The sequence below is a fragment of the Nicotiana tabacum genome, chromosome 16 (genome assembly GCF_000715075.1).
Source record: "Nicotiana tabacum cultivar K326 chromosome 16, ASM71507v2, whole genome shotgun sequence".
Lineage (NCBI taxonomy): Eukaryota > Viridiplantae > Streptophyta > Magnoliopsida > Solanales > Solanaceae > Nicotiana > Nicotiana tabacum.
This window is the reverse complement of record NC_134095.1, coordinates 86,542,435-86,562,244: the sequence shown is the minus strand read 5'-3', so window position 1 is coordinate 86,562,244 and position 19,810 is coordinate 86,542,435. Positions and strand designations below refer to the sequence as shown.

At 36.8% G+C, this 19,810-nt stretch overlaps 1 non-coding gene across 1 annotated transcript; it reads right to left on the bottom strand.

Annotated features, from left to right (window-relative positions):
• Positions 1-18,939: 18,939 nt before the first annotated feature.
• On the bottom strand, positions 18,940-19,042 carry LOC142170839 (small nucleolar RNA R71). Its single transcript, XR_012700452.1, has one exon. It is a non-coding gene; the product is annotated as a small nucleolar RNA R71 (small nucleolar RNA).
• Positions 19,043-19,810: the final 768 nt, after the last annotated feature.

The window sequence follows — 19,810 nt, the reverse complement described above, 5'->3', positions numbered from 1 at the left end:
TAACAGTTGAGCGACCGTGCTAGAACCACGGAACTCGGGAATGCCTAACACCTTCTCCCGAGTTAACAGAATTCCTTATCCGGATTTCTGGTACGCAGACTGTAATATGGAGTCATTCTTTTCCTCGATTCGGGATTAAAATTGGTGACTTGGGACACCCTAAATCTCCCAAGTGGCGACTCTGAAATAAATAAACCAATCCCGTCTCGATTGTCCTTTAATTGGAAAAACTCTCTTGCTCCCTCGCGGGTGCGGAAAAAGGAGGTGTGACAGCTCTGGCGACTCTGCTGGGGACTTGGCCCAGAACCACTGGTTCAGGGTTAGAAATTCGAGCTTAAAATAACTGTTATAGTTGGCTTTATTTATTATCTGATTTTTACATGTTTATGCTTAATATGCTAAATGATGCTTTTACCGCTTTAATATTATCTGAATTGTGTATAAAACTGCTACGAAACTCTTCTTCTTTCTGAGTCTTCTAAATTTATGGTGTACACGTGCGCGTGACCCACCTTTCTGTTAGAAGTCATACCAAATAAGACGAAGTTGGGACAAGTAACTAGGCCGGGCAGACTTTCGTGCTCCCGGTACGTTGCCCCCATTTCGGCTCAAGCTGTCCACTTGGGTAAGCCAGGGCTAGAACAATATGCCTCAGGTTTTTTTCACTTAGAATAACTCAGCTTCATGCCGGATCCCTAGTAGGAACGTTTGTTTGCATCACGTGCATTTGACTTTGGAGGCTCAACACAGGGGTTGGGTCTGTCTAGGACAGGTGTACCAAAAAATGAAAATGACCATCCTGATGCATCTTACTTGCTGCTATTTGCGCATTTATTTGATTCGGACTTTTGTGTTGACTGACTTTTGAATATCAGGAATAATATTTTGAAATTGAAAAAAATAGCGGTTAGGGAATTGATTGTTTATTTTTGGAAAAAAAAAAACAATGCCCAAATAACTGTCAAAACTCTGCCGAAATTTTGAGAAAATGAAAAAAAAAATATTTTATTAGTTTGTTTTATTAAAAGCAAAGGAAAAATAGAAAGAAAAAAAAGAGTCGTTGTTCTGTCTTGTTTTTAAAAAACAAATTAGAAAAAAAAATAGTTTGTCTTGCCATAAAAAAAATGAAAATGAAAAAAAGTCTTGTTTTAAAATGAGTTTTTATTTATTTATTTGTTTAGATACCAAAATAAAAATAACTAATAAAATAAAAAGAGTCGCGTCGAAAGTGGTTTTATTATTTGTTGCAAATATGTATATATATAAAAATCCAAAAAAGTTGTTCTTTATTTCCAAAAAATGTATATATATCTTTATTTGTTGCAAAAATATTTGTCGTGCCAAAAGTCTAGAAAAGTTTTTTTTAGACTCTCAATTTTCAAAACAAAAAAAAAATCCAAATTTTTTTTTTCCGTTATTGACTTCTTTAGAAAGTCTTTTTAATTATTAAAATATATATATATATATATATATATATATATATATATATATATATATATATATATATATATATATATATATATAATAAAATAAAATAAATTCGAAAATATTTTCCTTCTTCTTTAAAAATTGAAAAGAAAATTCAAAATTCAAAAAATATTTTTTTAGAAAGCGTTTCTTTTATTAAAGGTAAAATTCCAAAAAAAAAATATTTTCTTTCTTCTTAGAATAAGAAAAAAAAATATCTTCCTTTTACTTTTGAAATTCTCAAAGTTCAAATCAAAAGAAAAGGAATTCTTAGAAATCTTTCTTTCAAAAAGAAAATCAATCAAAAATCCAAAAAAAATATAAAAATACTTCCTTTCTTCTTTTAAAGCAGTTCTTTTACAAAAAAAAAATCATAATTTAAAATCAGTTTATTTACTTTATTCATGACCGGCCCGAACTACGCCGGTTTGATTCTCACCGGATGTGAGATACGTAGGCAACCCTCATCGGGTCCAACCCCCATTTTTGCTAAAATAGCCAAAAACCAATAAATAAATAAAAAACATGTCAAAATTTTAATTTTTTCATAAATAAGTCGGGTAATGTCCAGCCTCCACTTTTTGCTAAAACAAAATAGCCAAAAAAAAAAATATATGTCAAATTTTAGTTTTGTCATAAAGAAGTCGGGTGACGCTGTTTTATCAAGACATAGCCGAATGTTCCCGAAAGGGACGCCGGAAGGCTGACTTTGCATAAACAGCCACCTTTGGGTCATTTTTTAAAATTTGGTTCAGTTGACCCACACAGCCTTAAAAAATCTTCGTCCCCGAGGCGCTGAAAGGCCGTGTTGCAACACCTGGTTTTTATTGTAATTTGAAAAAAAAAAAAAGAGTCAACGGTCAGGTGAATTTTTTTTTAGTCAAAAATAAGCCGAGCTAGCTTCGACAGTGTCTTAAACCGTTCTTGCCAAAATAGCCTTAGAGTATCTTTCAGTTGTCGAAAGGCTATTTTCGTAAAAGAACGAACAAGTTTGTAAAGTGTCAAAATAATCCTCCCCGGCCTTAAAATTCATGTGAGATTTGGACGGGGCCACATTTGCAAAAATAACCGTTTGGTTGCATTTGTCAAACGGAGAAAGGAAGCTGGCCGTTTGTTTTGGAGTTTGTAAAACTTTTGATTATAATATGTGGGTCGTTTGATTTTCTAGTTTGTAGGTCATTTTTAAACCTTTGAAACCCAATATGAAAATTGAAAAAAAAATGATTAGTATTGCTTATCTTTTATTGGTCCGAACTACGTAAGGTCTGATTCATGCGGGGTCATGATACGTAAAAAAAATCGAAAAAAAAGAAAAAATGAAATGAAAAAAAAAATCGAAAAAAAGAAAGAAAGAAAATGAAAAAAAAGATGTTATTAATTATGGGGACCGACGGAGTCCATTCTAACCTGTTTTGAATCGCAAAGAAAGAAGGTGGTTGGTTTGTGGTAAGCCGGAAATACAAGACCCAGAAGCACACTTTGCGGGGATCAGGCCAGATAGCAGAAGCACTCGAATCCTATTGGGACTTGTTGACTAAGGTTGACGATATCGAAGTTGGAAATGGTCTAGACAATACTGATGCAAAGCTCAGTGGCTAAAGATGCCAATTTTGATAAAGTGGGAGGTCGCTCCGTTCCTTGGTTAGCAAAAGAGAAGCGGGTGGTGTCTTATTTTGTTGTCATTTCTGTTGTTCGGATTATTAGGATTGTAATCCGAATATTGTCTTGTGTCAAACCTTCTTATCTTTCCAGTTTGTCATATCAATTTTTTTAAGTTTTGTCAAGGTTGTGTTAAGATTTTATTCTGGTTGTTTTGTTTGTTTTATTATTCAAACCATTTCACCGGTAGTCTAATACAAAAGCCGGTCTTTTATTGTTTCCAGTCATCTTTTGTTTAGTCCTTTTATCATTTTGTTCAGCGCCGATTCCAGTGACATGACATGCGCACACAGTTTGGGCCTAGTCTTAAAAGTTAATCATAAAACCCTGGGAAGGTGATCAAAGCATTTAAAGGAAATAAGAACGGTTTGAGATTATTTGGAGCCCGAGTCATGTGGAACTGGGGCAAGTTAAACACAAATAAAACCGTTAAAGAAAGATTCGCCTAAATTGGCATGAGGGTCGTTCATAATAATGAGAATGAGAGTGTCGTCCAACGGTGCTTTAGAAGTGACAAATGAACAAACAGATGTTGAATATAATTGTCAAGTCCAGCACCATCGGAAGAGACTATAAATCTATTGTTCAATTGTGTTGTTTGCACTTGGCATGTTTTGAAGACTGGAATGACGAAGGCATTTTATTCTGCTACCTAAACACTTTATCCTTCGTTACCCCTTTTGAGCCTTATTTATTTTCTTTCATACCCCTCGTTCGGAATCAATAGCAACGACTAGGAAATACGAGCCTGGAAGGTAAAGAAAAATCAAAAAAAAAAAGAAAAAAAAAAGAAAAAGAAAAATGAAAAAAAACAAAAACAAAAGAAAGTCAAATGAAAAAAGAGGAATTGGGAACTACGTTTGACCTGATTCCTCAAAGAGGATACGTAGGCGCTTCACGGCTCGATCATAGGGTGCATAGTGTGCATAATGTGCATGGTATGCATGGTGTAATAAATAAAAAAATATAATAATAAATAATCCCCAAGCAAGAAACTGGGGCAAATGTTGCATTTGTTGTAAATAAATCTAATTCCGAAGGTTGTAACTAATAACCCAAAAATTAATGCATTTTTGAGCCTTTAATACCTTTTTTTTCTAGCCCTATCCAAAACCCACATTACGGTCCAAAGAAAGACCTTCTGATCAGTCTTCAAAAGATTCCAAGTCAGACAAATGAGAGTCTCACCGGTGAGCATAATATTTTGTTCCACAGCAGAAAGGACTCTAATCTCCAACAGAAAGAGTCATACCGGCAACACTCCAAAACCCCAGCTGAAAAGTGATACAAATGAGAGAGTCTTATCGGTGAAAACCTTCACATGCACCATAAGGTGATGAAAGTTGAGAGAAAAACCCAAAATGAGAGAGGCTTGATAGTGAAAACCCTTCGGGCACTACGAGTCGAATAAGATTAAGAATCAGATGGGGAATTGCCAATTGAAGATCTTGAAAGATGATTGACGAAGGATAGGCCACATAGGCATGTCATGACCATTAGAGTCGGTGTCTGCGTTTGATAAGGTTTTATTTATAGTTTCTTTTGTTAAAGAGTCATCTTTTTCTGTTGTCTTTTATTCTGTTCCCTTTTATCTTTTCCTTTCATAGAAAAATTCCCCAGTAGAGTCTGTTTGGTCAGAACCAGTGGGAAATGATTTCAAAATAGGCCATCAGCTTTCCAAGATAAGATCTGACTAATACATCCAAGTGATATAGTCAGGAAGGAACAAGCGCGAGTCCAGTGTCAAGAAAGATATCCCCAGCAAAAGGATTGACGAGTGTCAAGAGGGATATCCTTGCCGAAATCAAAGGTTATTAAACCTCAAGACCAGAGCCCATGGACAAAACAAGAAAAACAATAAGCATGATTTGGGAAATTCATGCGAGACTAAAAGGTCGGGAAAATGCAAGTTTCCGAGTCATGCCACGAAAGAAGAGGGATATCCCCAGCAGAAAAGGATTATCCCCAGCAAATAATATCATCCCCAACAAGTTGTGGAACGCAGAGCAAGGAAAGGAAAAAGGGAAAACCATCCCAGTGGGAGTATCACAACCAACCACCGCGTTTTAAACTAACAAATTTTGTTTAAATTGAAACAGGTAAAGGAAGTGGCATTGATGACAGAAATACAGGCCATAAGGGAGACTGTCAAACTGGGGCAGAAAATTTTCCTTTCATTTGGAAATTTTTCTGGAAGTCAGATACCCATTCAGGGTAAAATGAATATAGCACCAGTCTCAAGGGAAGTGGTCTTTGAACCAGTTTTACCCCCAACATAACAAGTTTTAATAAAAGAAGTTGTTCCCCAACAGACAGAACAAAGGGATAACATTTGTGCTCATAAGAGCAAAAACCATTATCATCCCCAGCAGCTTCCAGAAGAATGATGCATCAATTTGAAGGGATAAAATTCTCCAGCAGCATTATCCTCAACAACGTTATTCCAAGAAGATAACACTTTTATCCCCAGCAGTGTTGAGAGAAAATAAATTCTGAAAAAAAAAATTGAATTTGAAGGAGGGGAAGAAAGGAGACTCCCACAGTGGTATTATCCCCAGCAAGCAAGAACAAAGCAGAGCGGAGGATAAAAAATTGAAGAAGAAGTCAGGCGTCCACCTGGAGAATGAGGATGAAAAATTGAAGAAGAAATCAGGCGTCCACCTGGAGAACAAGGAAGAGAAATGGAAGTATTAGTAGTCAGGCGTCCACCTGGAGAACAAGGAAGAACAGTTGAAGTATCAGCAATCAGGCATCCACCTAGAGAACAAGGAAGAACAGTTGAAATATCAGAAGTCAGGCGTCCACCTGGAGAACAAGGAAAAGCACCAAAACTGGGGCAGAAGATTTTCTGCCATTGTCGAAAATTTTCTCGGAAGAACGAGGGAATCAATTCAAGTTTTAAGAGATAGCAAGACAACACGATTCGAAGAAAAACAGTCGGAGGTAAGACAATTCCAAGATTTTGAAATTGGGTTCATCCGCCCTCGAATAGGATATTTGGGTTCATCCGCCCTCGAATAGGATATTTGGGTTCATCCGCCCTCGAATAGGATATTTGGGTTCATCCGCCCTCGAACAGGATATTTTGGGTTCATCCGCCCTCGAACAGGATATTTTGGGTTCATCCGCCCTCGAAGAGGATATTTGGGTTCATCCGCCCTCGAATAGGATATTTTGGGTTCATCCCCCTCGAATAGGATATTTTGGGTTCATCCGCCCTCGAATAGGATATTTTGGGTTCATCCGCCCTCGAATAGGATATTTTGGGTTCATCCGCCCTCGAATAGGATATTTTGGGTTCATCCGCCCTCGAATAGGATATTTGGGTTCATCCGCCCTCGAATAGGATATTTTGGGTTCATCCGCCCTCGAATAGGATATTTCGGGTTCATCCGCCCTCGAATAGGATTTTATTTTTTAAAGTTGTTGAAATCAGGAGCCCCCTCTGAAGAACAGAATGGCGATGTATTGGTTGAAGAGAGGAATGACATTCATTTTTAAAGTTGTTGTTGAAGTTGGGAGCCCGCCCATAGAACAGAGGCATACATTTCAGTCTTTAATTTTCAAGCATTGAACTTGGGAGCCCGCCCAGATAACAGAGGCATACATTTCAAGTCTTTAATTTTCAAGTATTAAAATTGGGAGCCCGCCCAGATAACAGAGGCATACATTTCAAAATCAAGTCAGAGGACAATAAAACAGAGGGTTACAATAGGAATCCCCAGCAGGAAACAATAAAATTCCCCGGCACCGGGAAACAGAAGGTTGCAACAAGAGGTCACAGTACAAACTCAAGTACATGTGTCAAAAGAAGTAAAGCACCGAAAGAAATGCAAGCAGACAAGGAAGCAAGGCAACAAAAACAAATTGTACTCTAGCCTAGCTTCTTGTTTTTTTTAAGCACGGTGTAACAAGGAGATCGGTAAGCAGTAGTAATAACATGCAACAACAGTAACATTGCAGTCCAACGGTAGTCCCAGCTACCAAAATTTCTCGAACTACATTGACCTGATTCCTGTTTAGCCCAGGATATGTAGGAAACCTTTGAAGCAAAGGTTCGGTCAAATCTTTTTCAAAAAAATGCTTCAACGGAGTACTCGGATGGGCAAAAATCGCTCGCTTTATCTTTGCACGAAAACCCTTCGTGTCTCCGGGCAAAGAGGGGCAGCTGTAAGCACGTGATTTTTGCCCTATATGAGAATTACTCCCAAAAAATTCAAAAATAAAATGATTTTTCTTTGGTGTGCAATTTTGTGATATTTTGTGATATTTTGAAGAATTATTTGTATTTGTCTGTGCGTGTTTATTCGCTAAATTAATAAAAAATACAAAAATATGTCGCATTTTGCATGTAGGATTTAATTCTACAATTGTTAGTAATTAAAATTGTTTTACAAAAATTAAAAATTACAAAAATAGGCATCGTTTGCATTTTTAGCATTTAATGTCCAAATATACAATTTTATGCTTAATTAATACTTAATTGTGCGTTAATTGTTATTGGGAGTTAATTTGCGCCTTTATAACTTAATTTAGTTCTTAATAATAGTTTAAGTATTTTTATAATTTAGTTTTAGAAAAATAAAAGAAGAAAAGAGAGCGAAAATATAAAGAAAGTCGGAATTGGGCCTCTTCTTCAATTTCAAGCTATAGGCCCAAAAAATGGCCCAATCTTCCCTACGACCCAGTCCATTTCGAACTGGGTCGACCCAGTCCATTAACCCAACACCCCTTCTTCATTTTTGTCCAACACAAAACAAAACCAAAAAAAAATAAAAAATAAAAAATAAAAAGTGAATTATCACTATTAATAGTTTTATTTTTTGTTTTTTATATATATAAAAAAAATCCGAAAATATTTTATTTTATTTATTATTTTTATTTTAAAAAATATATATATATAGTAATTTTTATTTTAAAATATATATATATATAGTAATTTCGGAAATGATTTTAAAAAAAATAAAAAATAAAAAAATAAAAAAAGTAAAAGAATGTAGAAAATTTAAAAAAAAGTAAAAAGTTTTAAAAAATTTAAAAGTAAAAGAAGGTTGGAATTAAAAAATAAATATAAAGATATCTGAAAATTTAAAAAATTTAAAGTAATTGAAAGTAGCATTTTTAAAAGAAAAAGAAAAGATAGTGGTTTATTTTTTAAAGAAAAGTTAAATAAAGTGAAATTTTCTTTTAAAAAAATAAAAAGTGGGATTTTAAATAAGATAAAGTAATTAAAGTTGGAATTTTAAAAATAAAAGTAAATAAAGGTGGGATTTCTTTTTCTAAAAAAATAAAAGCAATTTGTAAGTGGGATTTCTTTTAATTAAAAAAATAATAAAATAATAAAAAAACAAATCTGAAAATTTCGAAAATTTTGCTATAAATAGAAGAGAAAATTTAAGAAGAAGTGTGGAAAAAAAGAGAGGAAAAACTAGATAGAGAGAAGAAAAAAAGAGGGGGCGGAGTGAGAAGTATACACCCGATATACATTCTGTATACACTGAATATACAGGGGCAGAATTCATTTTGGAGAGTTTTGAAGTTGAAAAAAAATAGTTACTGCTTCATTGCCTCGCTTAAGATCTGAAATAGTCAGAACCTTCCTGCCTTTTACTTCTTCACTATACTTGGAGTCGTTTATAGTCTCCTGGGTTTTCTGCTATTCCTACTGTACTGGTTTGTGATGTTGCTGAATTTGCTGTTGCTGTGTTATTACTGCTGCTGACTTCTCCTTCTTTTGTTCTTGTACTGCTATTTCCAGGTACACATTTGTACAATCTCGGCTTGAAGCAAAAAATGAAATATTAATCAGGCTTTGTTCCTGTTGAATTCCTCCTGTTTAGATTTGTGGTTGAATATAATTTTTCTTTCTTCGTATAAAGATGTAGTTGAATGATTAATGAATAATGAGGTTGCATATGTATACTTTCTTCATCTAATAATGTTAGTTTAAATTACGGAGAATAATTAATCTGTTTTGATATTATGGTCAATCTCATGTTCTAGTATTATTGAATAACAGAATATAAAATGAAAGCAGTTTTTCTTTGTACAAACTCGATCGCAATTTTCCATTCGCATTAGCCGTAAACTAATAACTAATAAGTTACGTTTTTCAGCATGTAAATAATTAAGAGATTTTCTTTTAGTTTAGAGACGAACTTAATAGAAAATATAGTCATTGTAGGTTTATCCTGTAAAAATAAAAATGAGACGAGCCTCGCCAAATAAAACGTATAGATTGCGGGGCCCTCACAAAATGTATGGTTTAATTAGAATTCGGAAGGACCGTTTAGCGAATTTCACGGTCTTCCCCAAAATAATAACGCGATAGTCTCTTTAGGCGCGTGTTTAATATTTTACTTTCTTAAGCCTGGGTGTGCATTTCATGCGACCCGAATCCAAATCCCAAAACATCAAATAAAACGTGTTCCGGATTGTGGGTGCATTTCATGTAACGCAGTCCAAAGACGTGTTTTAAGCGATGTTCATATTTCTTTTAAAAACAATAATAATAAAGCGGTTGAAAGATAAAATTTGCACATAAGTTCATATTTGTATAAAATCAGACAATCAAGCCGAATATAACAGTTGAGCGACCGTGCTAGAACCACGGAACTCGGGAATGCCTAACACCTTCTCCCGAGTTAACAGAATTCCTTATCCGGATTTCTGGTACGCAGACTGTAATATGGAGTCATTCTTTTCCTCGATTCGGGATTAAAATTGGTGACTTGGGACACCCTAAATCTCCCAAGTGGCGACTCTGAAATAAATAAACCAATCCCGTCTCGATTGTCCTTTAATTGGAAAAACTCTCTTGCTCCCTCGCGGGTGCGGAAAAAGGAGGTGTGACAGTAATCCCAAAAACAAAAGCTTTAAGCTTTAAATGTAACAACAACCATTAATACTAATTTCAAACAAAGAAAGAAAGCAATATATTTTTTAGCTTTTATTTTTATTTTGAAAGCTTAAATATTTTTCGGAATTTTTCTCTCTTCTATTCTCTGTCCGTTTTTTTTTTCTCTCTATCTGTATTCTTCTTCTCCCTTGTGTTCAAGACTTCACATATATATAATCCCATCCCATAAATCCTTTAATCAATTAAATCAATACTTTTTCTCTACCCAACCCATTATCTTTCCACTCATCCCCGTTACATTAAATAAACATATCACACCACCCCATTATATTTTGTCTCCCATGCTTTATTTAAAAAAAATGCAAGATTCCCCTTTAATTTAAATCTTGTCCCCCCTTTATATTAAATAATCATATCACAACCCACCCCATTTCATTTTGTCCCCCATGCTTCAAATAAACAATTTCAAAATGTACAATTCCTAAACTACCCCTTCCGACCTTACTGAAATTACCAAACTACCCCTGAACGTATTACAAATTTACCAAACTAACCATCAGCTATAACACATCAATTAATCAAACTTAACCAAAATATAGACAATATGATCAATTTCTAACAATGTTCAAACAACAATATGAACATGGATGAACATCATAACAACAATATCAGATGAACACGATTTTAACAACATTTCAACAACAAATCACATGAACACGAATTGAACAACAAAGAACAACTAAAATTTTATTGAACAATATTTTAGCAACAAACAATCCTATTTTCGGATTCAACAACAACAACAAACAAAGTATGAAGATTTCTAAATTCAATCATATTGAACTTAAAATCAACTCTAACAACATTACAACAAACAATTCTTATATTAAACTTTAAACAAGATTATGAGAACAATTCAAGCAATAATCATAAATGGTAAACAAGAAATCAAACTATACAAAAATTCGGATTTAAGATCATCCAAACAAAGTATGAACATGAATGAATCTATTTTAAGACAACAAACATGACGGATTAAACGATTAAAACAATATATTCCTTTAATACAACTAAATTCTTTAAACAAATAACAAGATCGACGAAGAAACAATTATGAACTTAAACTTGAACTTAACAATATTAACAATTTCTAACAATACATAAACACATGAAACAAATTGAAGAAATAGTTGATTAAATTTCAATTTGAATCTAACAAACATCAAACTAACAAATTCTTACCTAAACAATAAAACAATCATGAAATAAACATGAAAACAAATTAATTAATTTACCATTTGAAATCTGAAAATTAAAATCAACAAAACACATGAACAAACTAGAAAATTATTTCAAACGATAGACAAACCAAACAAGAATTAAATCATTTATCGATTTTGGATCCGAAAAATACCAAACAAAATATGGACGATAAATGAGATTCAAAACCAACTAACCGGCAATGAAACGACGAACAACGATTGTAAACAAATATGTCCGGGCCTCGACTCAACGAAAGACCTTCGAACCTTTGACGATTCGAAGAAGATGAAGCAATGGCAAAATAGAAGAACCTGCTGCGACGATCAGCAGAAGCATTCCGTCAAACACCTGCTGCGACGAGCAGCAGCAACACGACGTCGAGAAGCAGCATGAAGCAGATGGGGTGCGTTTGGCTTGCTTGTACGAAGAAGATGAAAGCAACAACAGCATCGGCGAGGCAAAACGCAACACCGGAGGTTTGTTTGGACGAAGCTTCTGCTTCAGCAGTAGCGGCTGGGGACGGAGAAGGTCGACGCGATGGCAGTCATAGCTGCCTGTGTCGATGAGGCAGAAGCTGGTCGAGGCAGCAACGTTTGGTTGTAGCAGATGAAACTCGACGATGGCTGTTTTAAGCAGTCCTTCGAAGCGGACGCAGCTTGACGCATCAGACATTTTCGTTGGTGCCGAAGAAAGATGACGAAGCAGCGGGCAGTCCATGGACGAGCTGGAAGGAGGGATCGTTTGGTTTCTTGGACGGAGAAGATGGAAGTAGAAGGGTCAGTTTGTCGTAGCAGAAGCAAAAAAACGAAATGGAGGAGGAGTAGCCATGAACGTCGAGCTCAAGCTCGAGCTTGACGAAGAACGAAGGAGGAGGAGTAGGCATGAACGTTGGTGAAGCTGAAGGCGCAGCTGGGTCGTCCATGGTGAGGATGAAGGGCAGCCATGGGAGGTGGGGTTTGGAAGGTTTGGAGAAGAAGATGAAAAAAAATGAGAGGGCGGGGGGGCGGATGAGTGTTTTGTGTTTTTAGGGTTTTCTCTTTTTTTTTTTCTTATTTTGTTGTTTTGTAAGATAATAGGATGTTGGGTTATGGACTGGGTCGACCCAGTTCGAAATGGACTGGGTCATAGGGAAGGTTGGGCCATTTTTTGGGCCTATAGCTTGAAATTGAAGAAGAGGCCCAATTCCGACTTTCTTTATATTTTCGCTCTCTTTTCTTCTTTTATTTTTCTAAAACTAAATTATAAAAATACTTAAACTATTATTAAGAACTAAATTAAGTTATAACAGTGCAAATTAACTCCCAATAACAATTAACGCACAATTAAGTATTAATTAAGCATAAAATTGTATATTTGGACATTAAATGCTAAAAATGCAAACGATGCCTATTTTTGTAATTTTTAATTTTTGTAAAACAAATTTAATTACTAACAATTGTAGAATTAAATCCTATATGCAAAATGCGACATATTTTTGTATTTTTTATTAATTTAGCAAATAAACATGCACAGATAAATACAAATAATTATTCAAAATATCACAAAACATCACAAAATTGCACACCAAGAAAAATTACTTTATTTTTTTGAATTTTTTGGGAGTAATTCTCATATAGGGCAAAAATCACGTGCTTACAGCTGCCCCTCTTTGCCCGAAGACACGAAGGGTTTTCGTGCAAAGATAAAGCGAGCGATTTTTGCCCATTCGAGTACTCCGTTGAAGCATTTTTTGAAAAAGATTTGACCGAACCTTTGCTTCAAAGGTTTCCTACATATCCTGGGCTAAATAGAAATCAGGTCAATGTAGTTGATGGGGGATTACGTACCTTTTGTTTTCTCGAACCAGGACCACTCTCACAGCTACTTCGGATACAGTTAGGTAAACGAGGAGGCTCTCCCCCGGCTCCAATTTTAAAAGCAGAGGTGGTGACGAGAGGTATGTCTTTAGTTCCTTTAGGTCCTGGACGCACTCTGAAGTCCATTGGAGGCCGTTATTTTTCTTAAGTACGCCAAAAGAATTTATGGCACATGTATGGAGACCATGAGATTGTCACGCCCCAAACTCGCGGAGCGCGACCGACGCTCAATCGAGTGAACCCGGCTGAGCAAGCCTATTAGATTCTTTCTACCCAAACTCACTCACGAATAAAGAGAAGACATATTCTTATTAATTAAGCAATACGGAGATCATGTATACAATACCAAATCATTTCCATTAGATACTTCGTTTTAAAGTCTCAAAATACACATATTTTCATGGTCTAAAGTGGAACAAGTGATTCAAACATAACATGAATTGTTGACTTTTCCCAACACCGACATACAACCCACACTATGTATACGGAGCCTCTAAGAATTACAAATAGCACAATAGTAGTGTCGGCAACAAGGCTCCGCATATACCTCAAAACATGATAATATAATGAACAAAAGATACATGACCCCGGAATGAAGTGGGGCTCACCAAGTTTGTTGGGAGGAGGGTGTACTGCTATCATTGGTCAATGCTGCCTGCTATGGAACCACCTGCATTCATTAAAGATGCAGCGCACCCGGTAAAAGGGACGTTAGTACTGTTGAATAGCACTAGTATGTATAACTAAACACCATCTCAATAGAATGAATAATAATACAAGGGGAACAAAGAAATCAACAGAAGCCTCAAATAATACCAGAACATCAAGTTAAGAACCACATAAGTTTTTGAGTAAATTTCCATATTTTTAGGTTGGGAGAGCTTTGGTACTGATATACCATCATTCACAATACCACCGTACTTTTACACGAAATCCGATCACGACCCGATCGGTTAGGCCGCGTCATTTGAGATATCAACCACAATCACCATTTCAATTATAATTTCCAGCACAATCACGACCATGTGTGTGACATGGCATTCGATCACGGTCCGATCGGCTAGACCCTCTCACCCGAGACATTATCATTTTCTATCAATCATCTCACTTCATACTTCTTTCATATCATTTCAATTCATTGGCACTAGTGGCCACTATTATAACATCATTCTTGGCACTTGGCCATATTCCATATTTCGTGCTTACCTTATTCACTTTCAAACATCATCATCATTGTCAACAACAAGGCTTTTCAATTCAAGACATCAAGTACACATGTGAGCAATTAATAGTTTTAGACATATAGAGATTTTTCACATAATTTGGCATAATAACCTTCATTCAAACTTGACTTGAAGTCGTAACGTTTATAACATAGAGCCCATATTTTGAACATATTCTCAAATGATAACATATCATGATAAGAGCATTTGGAACACATATTGATCATATATCTTTCACACAAGTTTACTCAGACTAGCCAATTTCATAATGATCAACTCGGTCTTACATAACTTACATGAACATTGTGGAATTCAATTCTAAGAAAAGGGGTTTAGCCAACATATCTCAATGGAGCTTCTTTAAACTCTAAAATGTTCCAGAATTCTTAGCAACTTCAATATATTTTAGAAATATAAAAAATTGAATCAAAATTAGGATGATGATCATGGTTCTAGCTCATTTGAGCATTTCATCGATCATTAGGTGTACATTAAGGTTTCAAGGCCCTTTTATGGAGGATTCCATCATCCCACAACCCATTTTTTACCATTTTTAGCTCACAATCTTCCTACACCCTTTGGTGACACATGCATGCAAAATAAACAACTCCCATACCCATGAATTGTCTTGCTAATTACCTATTTTTAGTTAATTTTCGAAATTAAGGGCTAGGGTGTAGAATCTTACCTCTAGGATAAGACTTAGTGAGTTTTTCCTTGTTAATCTTCAAGGATCTAAGCAAGAATTGAAGGATAATTTGTTGAAGATCACTCTCCCACTATAAAAGTATAAGATTTTTGCTCAAAATGGTCCATTGCATCTATTTTAACGAAGTAGGGTCGGCTAATAAATATCCAAAAATGAAGCTCCGAAACAGGATCTGCGATCACATATGTGACCGAATAATGCTTCTACGGTCCATGAAATGGCCCTCCAGAACTGGTCAGGTCTGCACCACTCTGCGGCTATTATGCGGTCCGCAGACCTCTTTCTGCGGTCGCATAATGCTCCGCAGAACCTCCCTCCGAAAAATTTCCATGCTGAATCTGTGATCAGTGTGCGGCCCGCAAAATCATTGTGCAGCTGCATAATGGACCGCAAATTGGTCCCACAATTTTGCTCAAGTTTCTGCTGCACTCCGCGGCCATTCTGCGGCCCGCATAGTGATTCTACGGTCGCATAATAGGCCGCAAAAATGTCATTTTTGCCAACAATTTCTTTCAGCGCACTGTTTAACCTAAAAAGTCCGTACCGCGGTCTTTAACACATAATTCTATCTCGGCACCATTAAATCCCAGGTTTTTAGGTAAAATTTTATAGGGCCTTACATAGATGAACCTTGGTAGGGCGGCGATACGGCCGATCAACCTTTGAACTTGTTTTTTGGTGGTCAAGTGTTCTGGTATCCCCTCGATGGCTTTGATTTGGTCAGGATTGACCTCGATACCTCCTTGTGATACTAGGAAACCTTGAAACTTTCCTGAGGCCACACCGAATGCACACTTTTCAGGGTTTAGTTTCATTCTATATCGTCTGAGTATGTCGAAAATTTCTCTCAGATGGGTGATGTGATCCTCTTTCCTTTTGGATTTGACCAGCATGTCATCTATATAGAGTTCCATTGTTTTACTGAGCTGGTCCTTAAACATCCTTATCGCCAACCTTTGATAAGTTTCCCATGCATTCTTTAGCCCGAAGGGCATGACCCAGTAGCAATATGCTCCTTGATGGGTGATGAATGTGGTTTTTTCCGAATTCTCTTCTTCCATGAAGATTTGATTGTAACATGAGTAAGCGTCTAGGAAGCTCAGTAGTTCATGCACGACCGTCGTGTCGATGAGTTGGTCGATATGAGGTTACGGGAACAAATCCTTGGGGCATGCTTTGTTCAAATCTATGAAATCCATGCACATCCACCATTTCCCATTCTTCTTTTTCACCATGACTACGTTGGCGACCCACTTGGGGTACTTCGACTCTTTAATGAAGCCATTTTATAACAATTTTCCACCTTTTCACATACTGCATCATTAATTGTAGAGTTGACCTTGCGCTTGACCTATCTTACTAGGGGTGGAATGGGTTAACGTTTAGTTTGTGTGTGACGATTTCCTTTGGGATTCCTAGCATATATGCATGGCTGAAAGCAAACAAATCTGCGTTAGCTATTAACAATTGATGGAATTTACTTGGTTTTTGAAGTTTGCAGCTGATGTAAGCCTTCTTGTTGTGGTCGTTGAGGTCTAATTGAACGGGGTCAAGGTCTTCTATGGTCGATCCTATAGCTTTGACCATATCAGGGTCTCTGATGTCGTCCTTGTTGTCGTCATGTGCCGACCTCGACCCTCTTGATTTCTATGCCTCTTTTTCTTTGTCCCTTTTTTGTTGGGTGGCCGTGTTGTCTAGGGCAATACGGTAGCATTCCCGATATATACATTGTCCCCCCTGTATACTGAATATTCCCTATGGAGTTGGGAAATTGATGACCTAGCTAGAAGGGACGACTCTCATGGTGTGTATCCATGGTCGCCCTACTATGGCATTGTATGCTGTGTCTTGGTCCATGATATGTTATGTGATTTCTGATAATAGGCTATATTCATGTAGTTTAGCGACCATTTACGCCCCAACTTAGCTATACTTTATTGCTATATGAAGGTTAAATGACAACAAATGGCTCTAATTATGAATTTTGTGCTTTTCAGGAGTAAGTCTTGATTATGAGGACATTGAACAGTGTTTGGAGCTAATTTGAGCAAGGAAGGCCAATCGGAGGTGAATGCGCGTGAAAGAAGAAGGAAAAAAATGAAAGATAGCTGAACTCCAGGAGCGCGGGCCAAGCGCGGCCGCACTCAGGCCGTGCTCGTCAGGCAGAAAAGAATGCAATATGCGCGGTCCAAGCGCGGTCGCGCTCGTCACTTCGAGGAACATTATTTCCAGGGGTAAATTTGTAAGTTCGGGGGCAATTCTCCTTAACCTATAAGAAGCCCAGCTCGCCCAAAAAGAAGGTATCAAGGTTTTGAAGGATTATTGAAGGCAAAAAGAGGCAAGGCGGAAAATTCGGCATAGCGTTTTACCTTTCTTCCTCTTGTTTTGATCATTAATGATGAATTCTACTGTTATGATTGTGAAAACAATTATGTGTAGCTAAACTCTTAATATAGGGTTTTGATGGAACCTCTTGGAGGATGAATTTCTGATATGTTAATATAGATTTGCCTTAATATTTTCTCTGTTTATTCAACCTTATTGTGATTGTTGTTGATTGAAGGGCCCTCAATCGGATGTGCCTATTTAGTATGCATTACTCGGGAGAGAGTGTATATTTAGGTAGTTATTAAATAACACCACTCCTAACGTATATTTGGGATCAATACGAAGGGTTTAAAGGTGGGATTAGGGATAACGAAACCTTGGGTGCGATCTAAGTGAGTTGTAACTAAGTCCAGCTAGCGTAATTTGGGAGAATATGTCTAGTATATTGTTGTAATTACTCGGGAGAGAGTTGTGACAGTCAGAGTGATCATGATCTATAGAAAAGACTTAGGCAAATTTATAGCAAACATAGCGGAAAGGATTCCGACAAGAGGGGAAATCGGAACCTTAGACCTTTCTCATTCTTGCTTACAACTAGTTTATAGCTACTTCCTAATTACTGCATTTTTATTACGTAATATTTAGTTAATAAACACCCAATTTGTACTCAATTATCTCTGAAGATTGAATACGTGAATTTGTATGAGTCCAATAACTTTTATCGATAGGTTAATTTCCGGTGGGATTCGACTTCGGACTTGTTAACCGGAATATATTTGCAGCGATCGCTTTGTCCTTTTTATAAGGCATAGTTTTGCGTGATCAAATTTTGGCACCGTTTCCAGAGAATTAACAGTGTTATTGATTGCAGTTAAAAAGAAGTGCAAAAATTCTAGTGTAGTCAATTTTCGTCAATTTAAACTGATCATTGAAATTCTAACGTTTGTAGTCGCGGTTGTTACAGGCGCATGCCTAGAAACTCCTCAAGAACTGGAGAATTGCTCGAACCATTATCAAATCCTGAGAAAGTGTTCAAGGCATTGAACCGTGCAAACAGGAAAGGCAAACAACAACAGAACTCAACTGAAAAAATTGAACCAGACATGGAAGATGATAATCTAAACAACACAGACAACGTGAATGATCCAAACAACAGGAACAACGTAAATGACCCAAATGATCAAGGTGTGGCACCTCTTGTGCCAAAAGCAGCACTATATGATTAGGCACAACCCATAGTTGACAACTTAGCAACTGCTATTGTCGTCCCTCAGATACAAGCAACTTCATTCCAGATCACAAATAACATGCTACATCTGTTGCAGAACAAGGGACTTTTCTCTGGGTCATACGTTGAAGATCCTCAACAACAAGGGAATTTCCTATCAATTTGTGCCATGTAGAGGCAACACAACGTGACACCATAAATAATACGTTTGTTGTTATTTCCATTCTCAGTGACAGGAGAAGCTCAGACTTGGCTTAATTCACTTCCTATCAACTCCATCACTACTTGGGAGGAATTAGTTAAATAATATTTGAGCAAATTTCATCCATCCAATAAGACTGCTCAGTAAATTGATGAGATATTGAGCTTCAAACAGAAACCAACTGAGACACTACACGAAACATGGGAGAGATTCAACGGTCTACTTGTTACGTGTCCACATCATGGTATTCCGGAGCAGATGTTGGGGCAGAGATTTTACATGGGTTTGGCAGATAGTTTGAAAGCCAATGTTGATGCTTCAGCAAGTGGAGCAGTTTTTAGCAAAATATTCAGAGAGAGCAAGATCCTACTTGACAAGATGGCACAAAACTCAGGATGGGCAACAAGAAACGCTCCAATCACTCCTGTGTTTCACTTAGTGACTCTAGACCTAGCTACCTCCATAGCTAAAAATATGGCCACCATAATGATACAAATGAGCATCCTCACCAAGAAGGTTGAAGAATCAGGCCAGAAGCAGCAGGTACACATAGTTGATTTAACTAATGGGGGTCTATGTATATCATGCATTAACCAACCATATGTCTGCTCATGGAATGCTGAAGGTGAAAATCAACAATATCAGGAGAACATGAATTATGTGGCCAACTACGGGGGACCCAGACCAGGTGGTCAGAATTGGGGTCAGCAGAATCAATAATACAGACCAGCTCAGCAGCAGTACAATAACAACAATAATCATGGGGCTATTCGACCATAGAGGCAAATAATGCCTTACAAAAGGCAACAAGGGTACAACCAACAAAATCAGCAGCAGGCTATCAATAACCTCCACAACAACAGATTGTGAGACATGAAGATGGGTTTGCTAAACTCGAGGGAATGATGCAACTAGTGATTGGTTCCACTAGAAAACTAGCTGACAGGGTAGACTTACATGAGTCAACGATTAAAAATATTGAGATCCAGTTAGGACAGATTTCCATGGACCTAAAT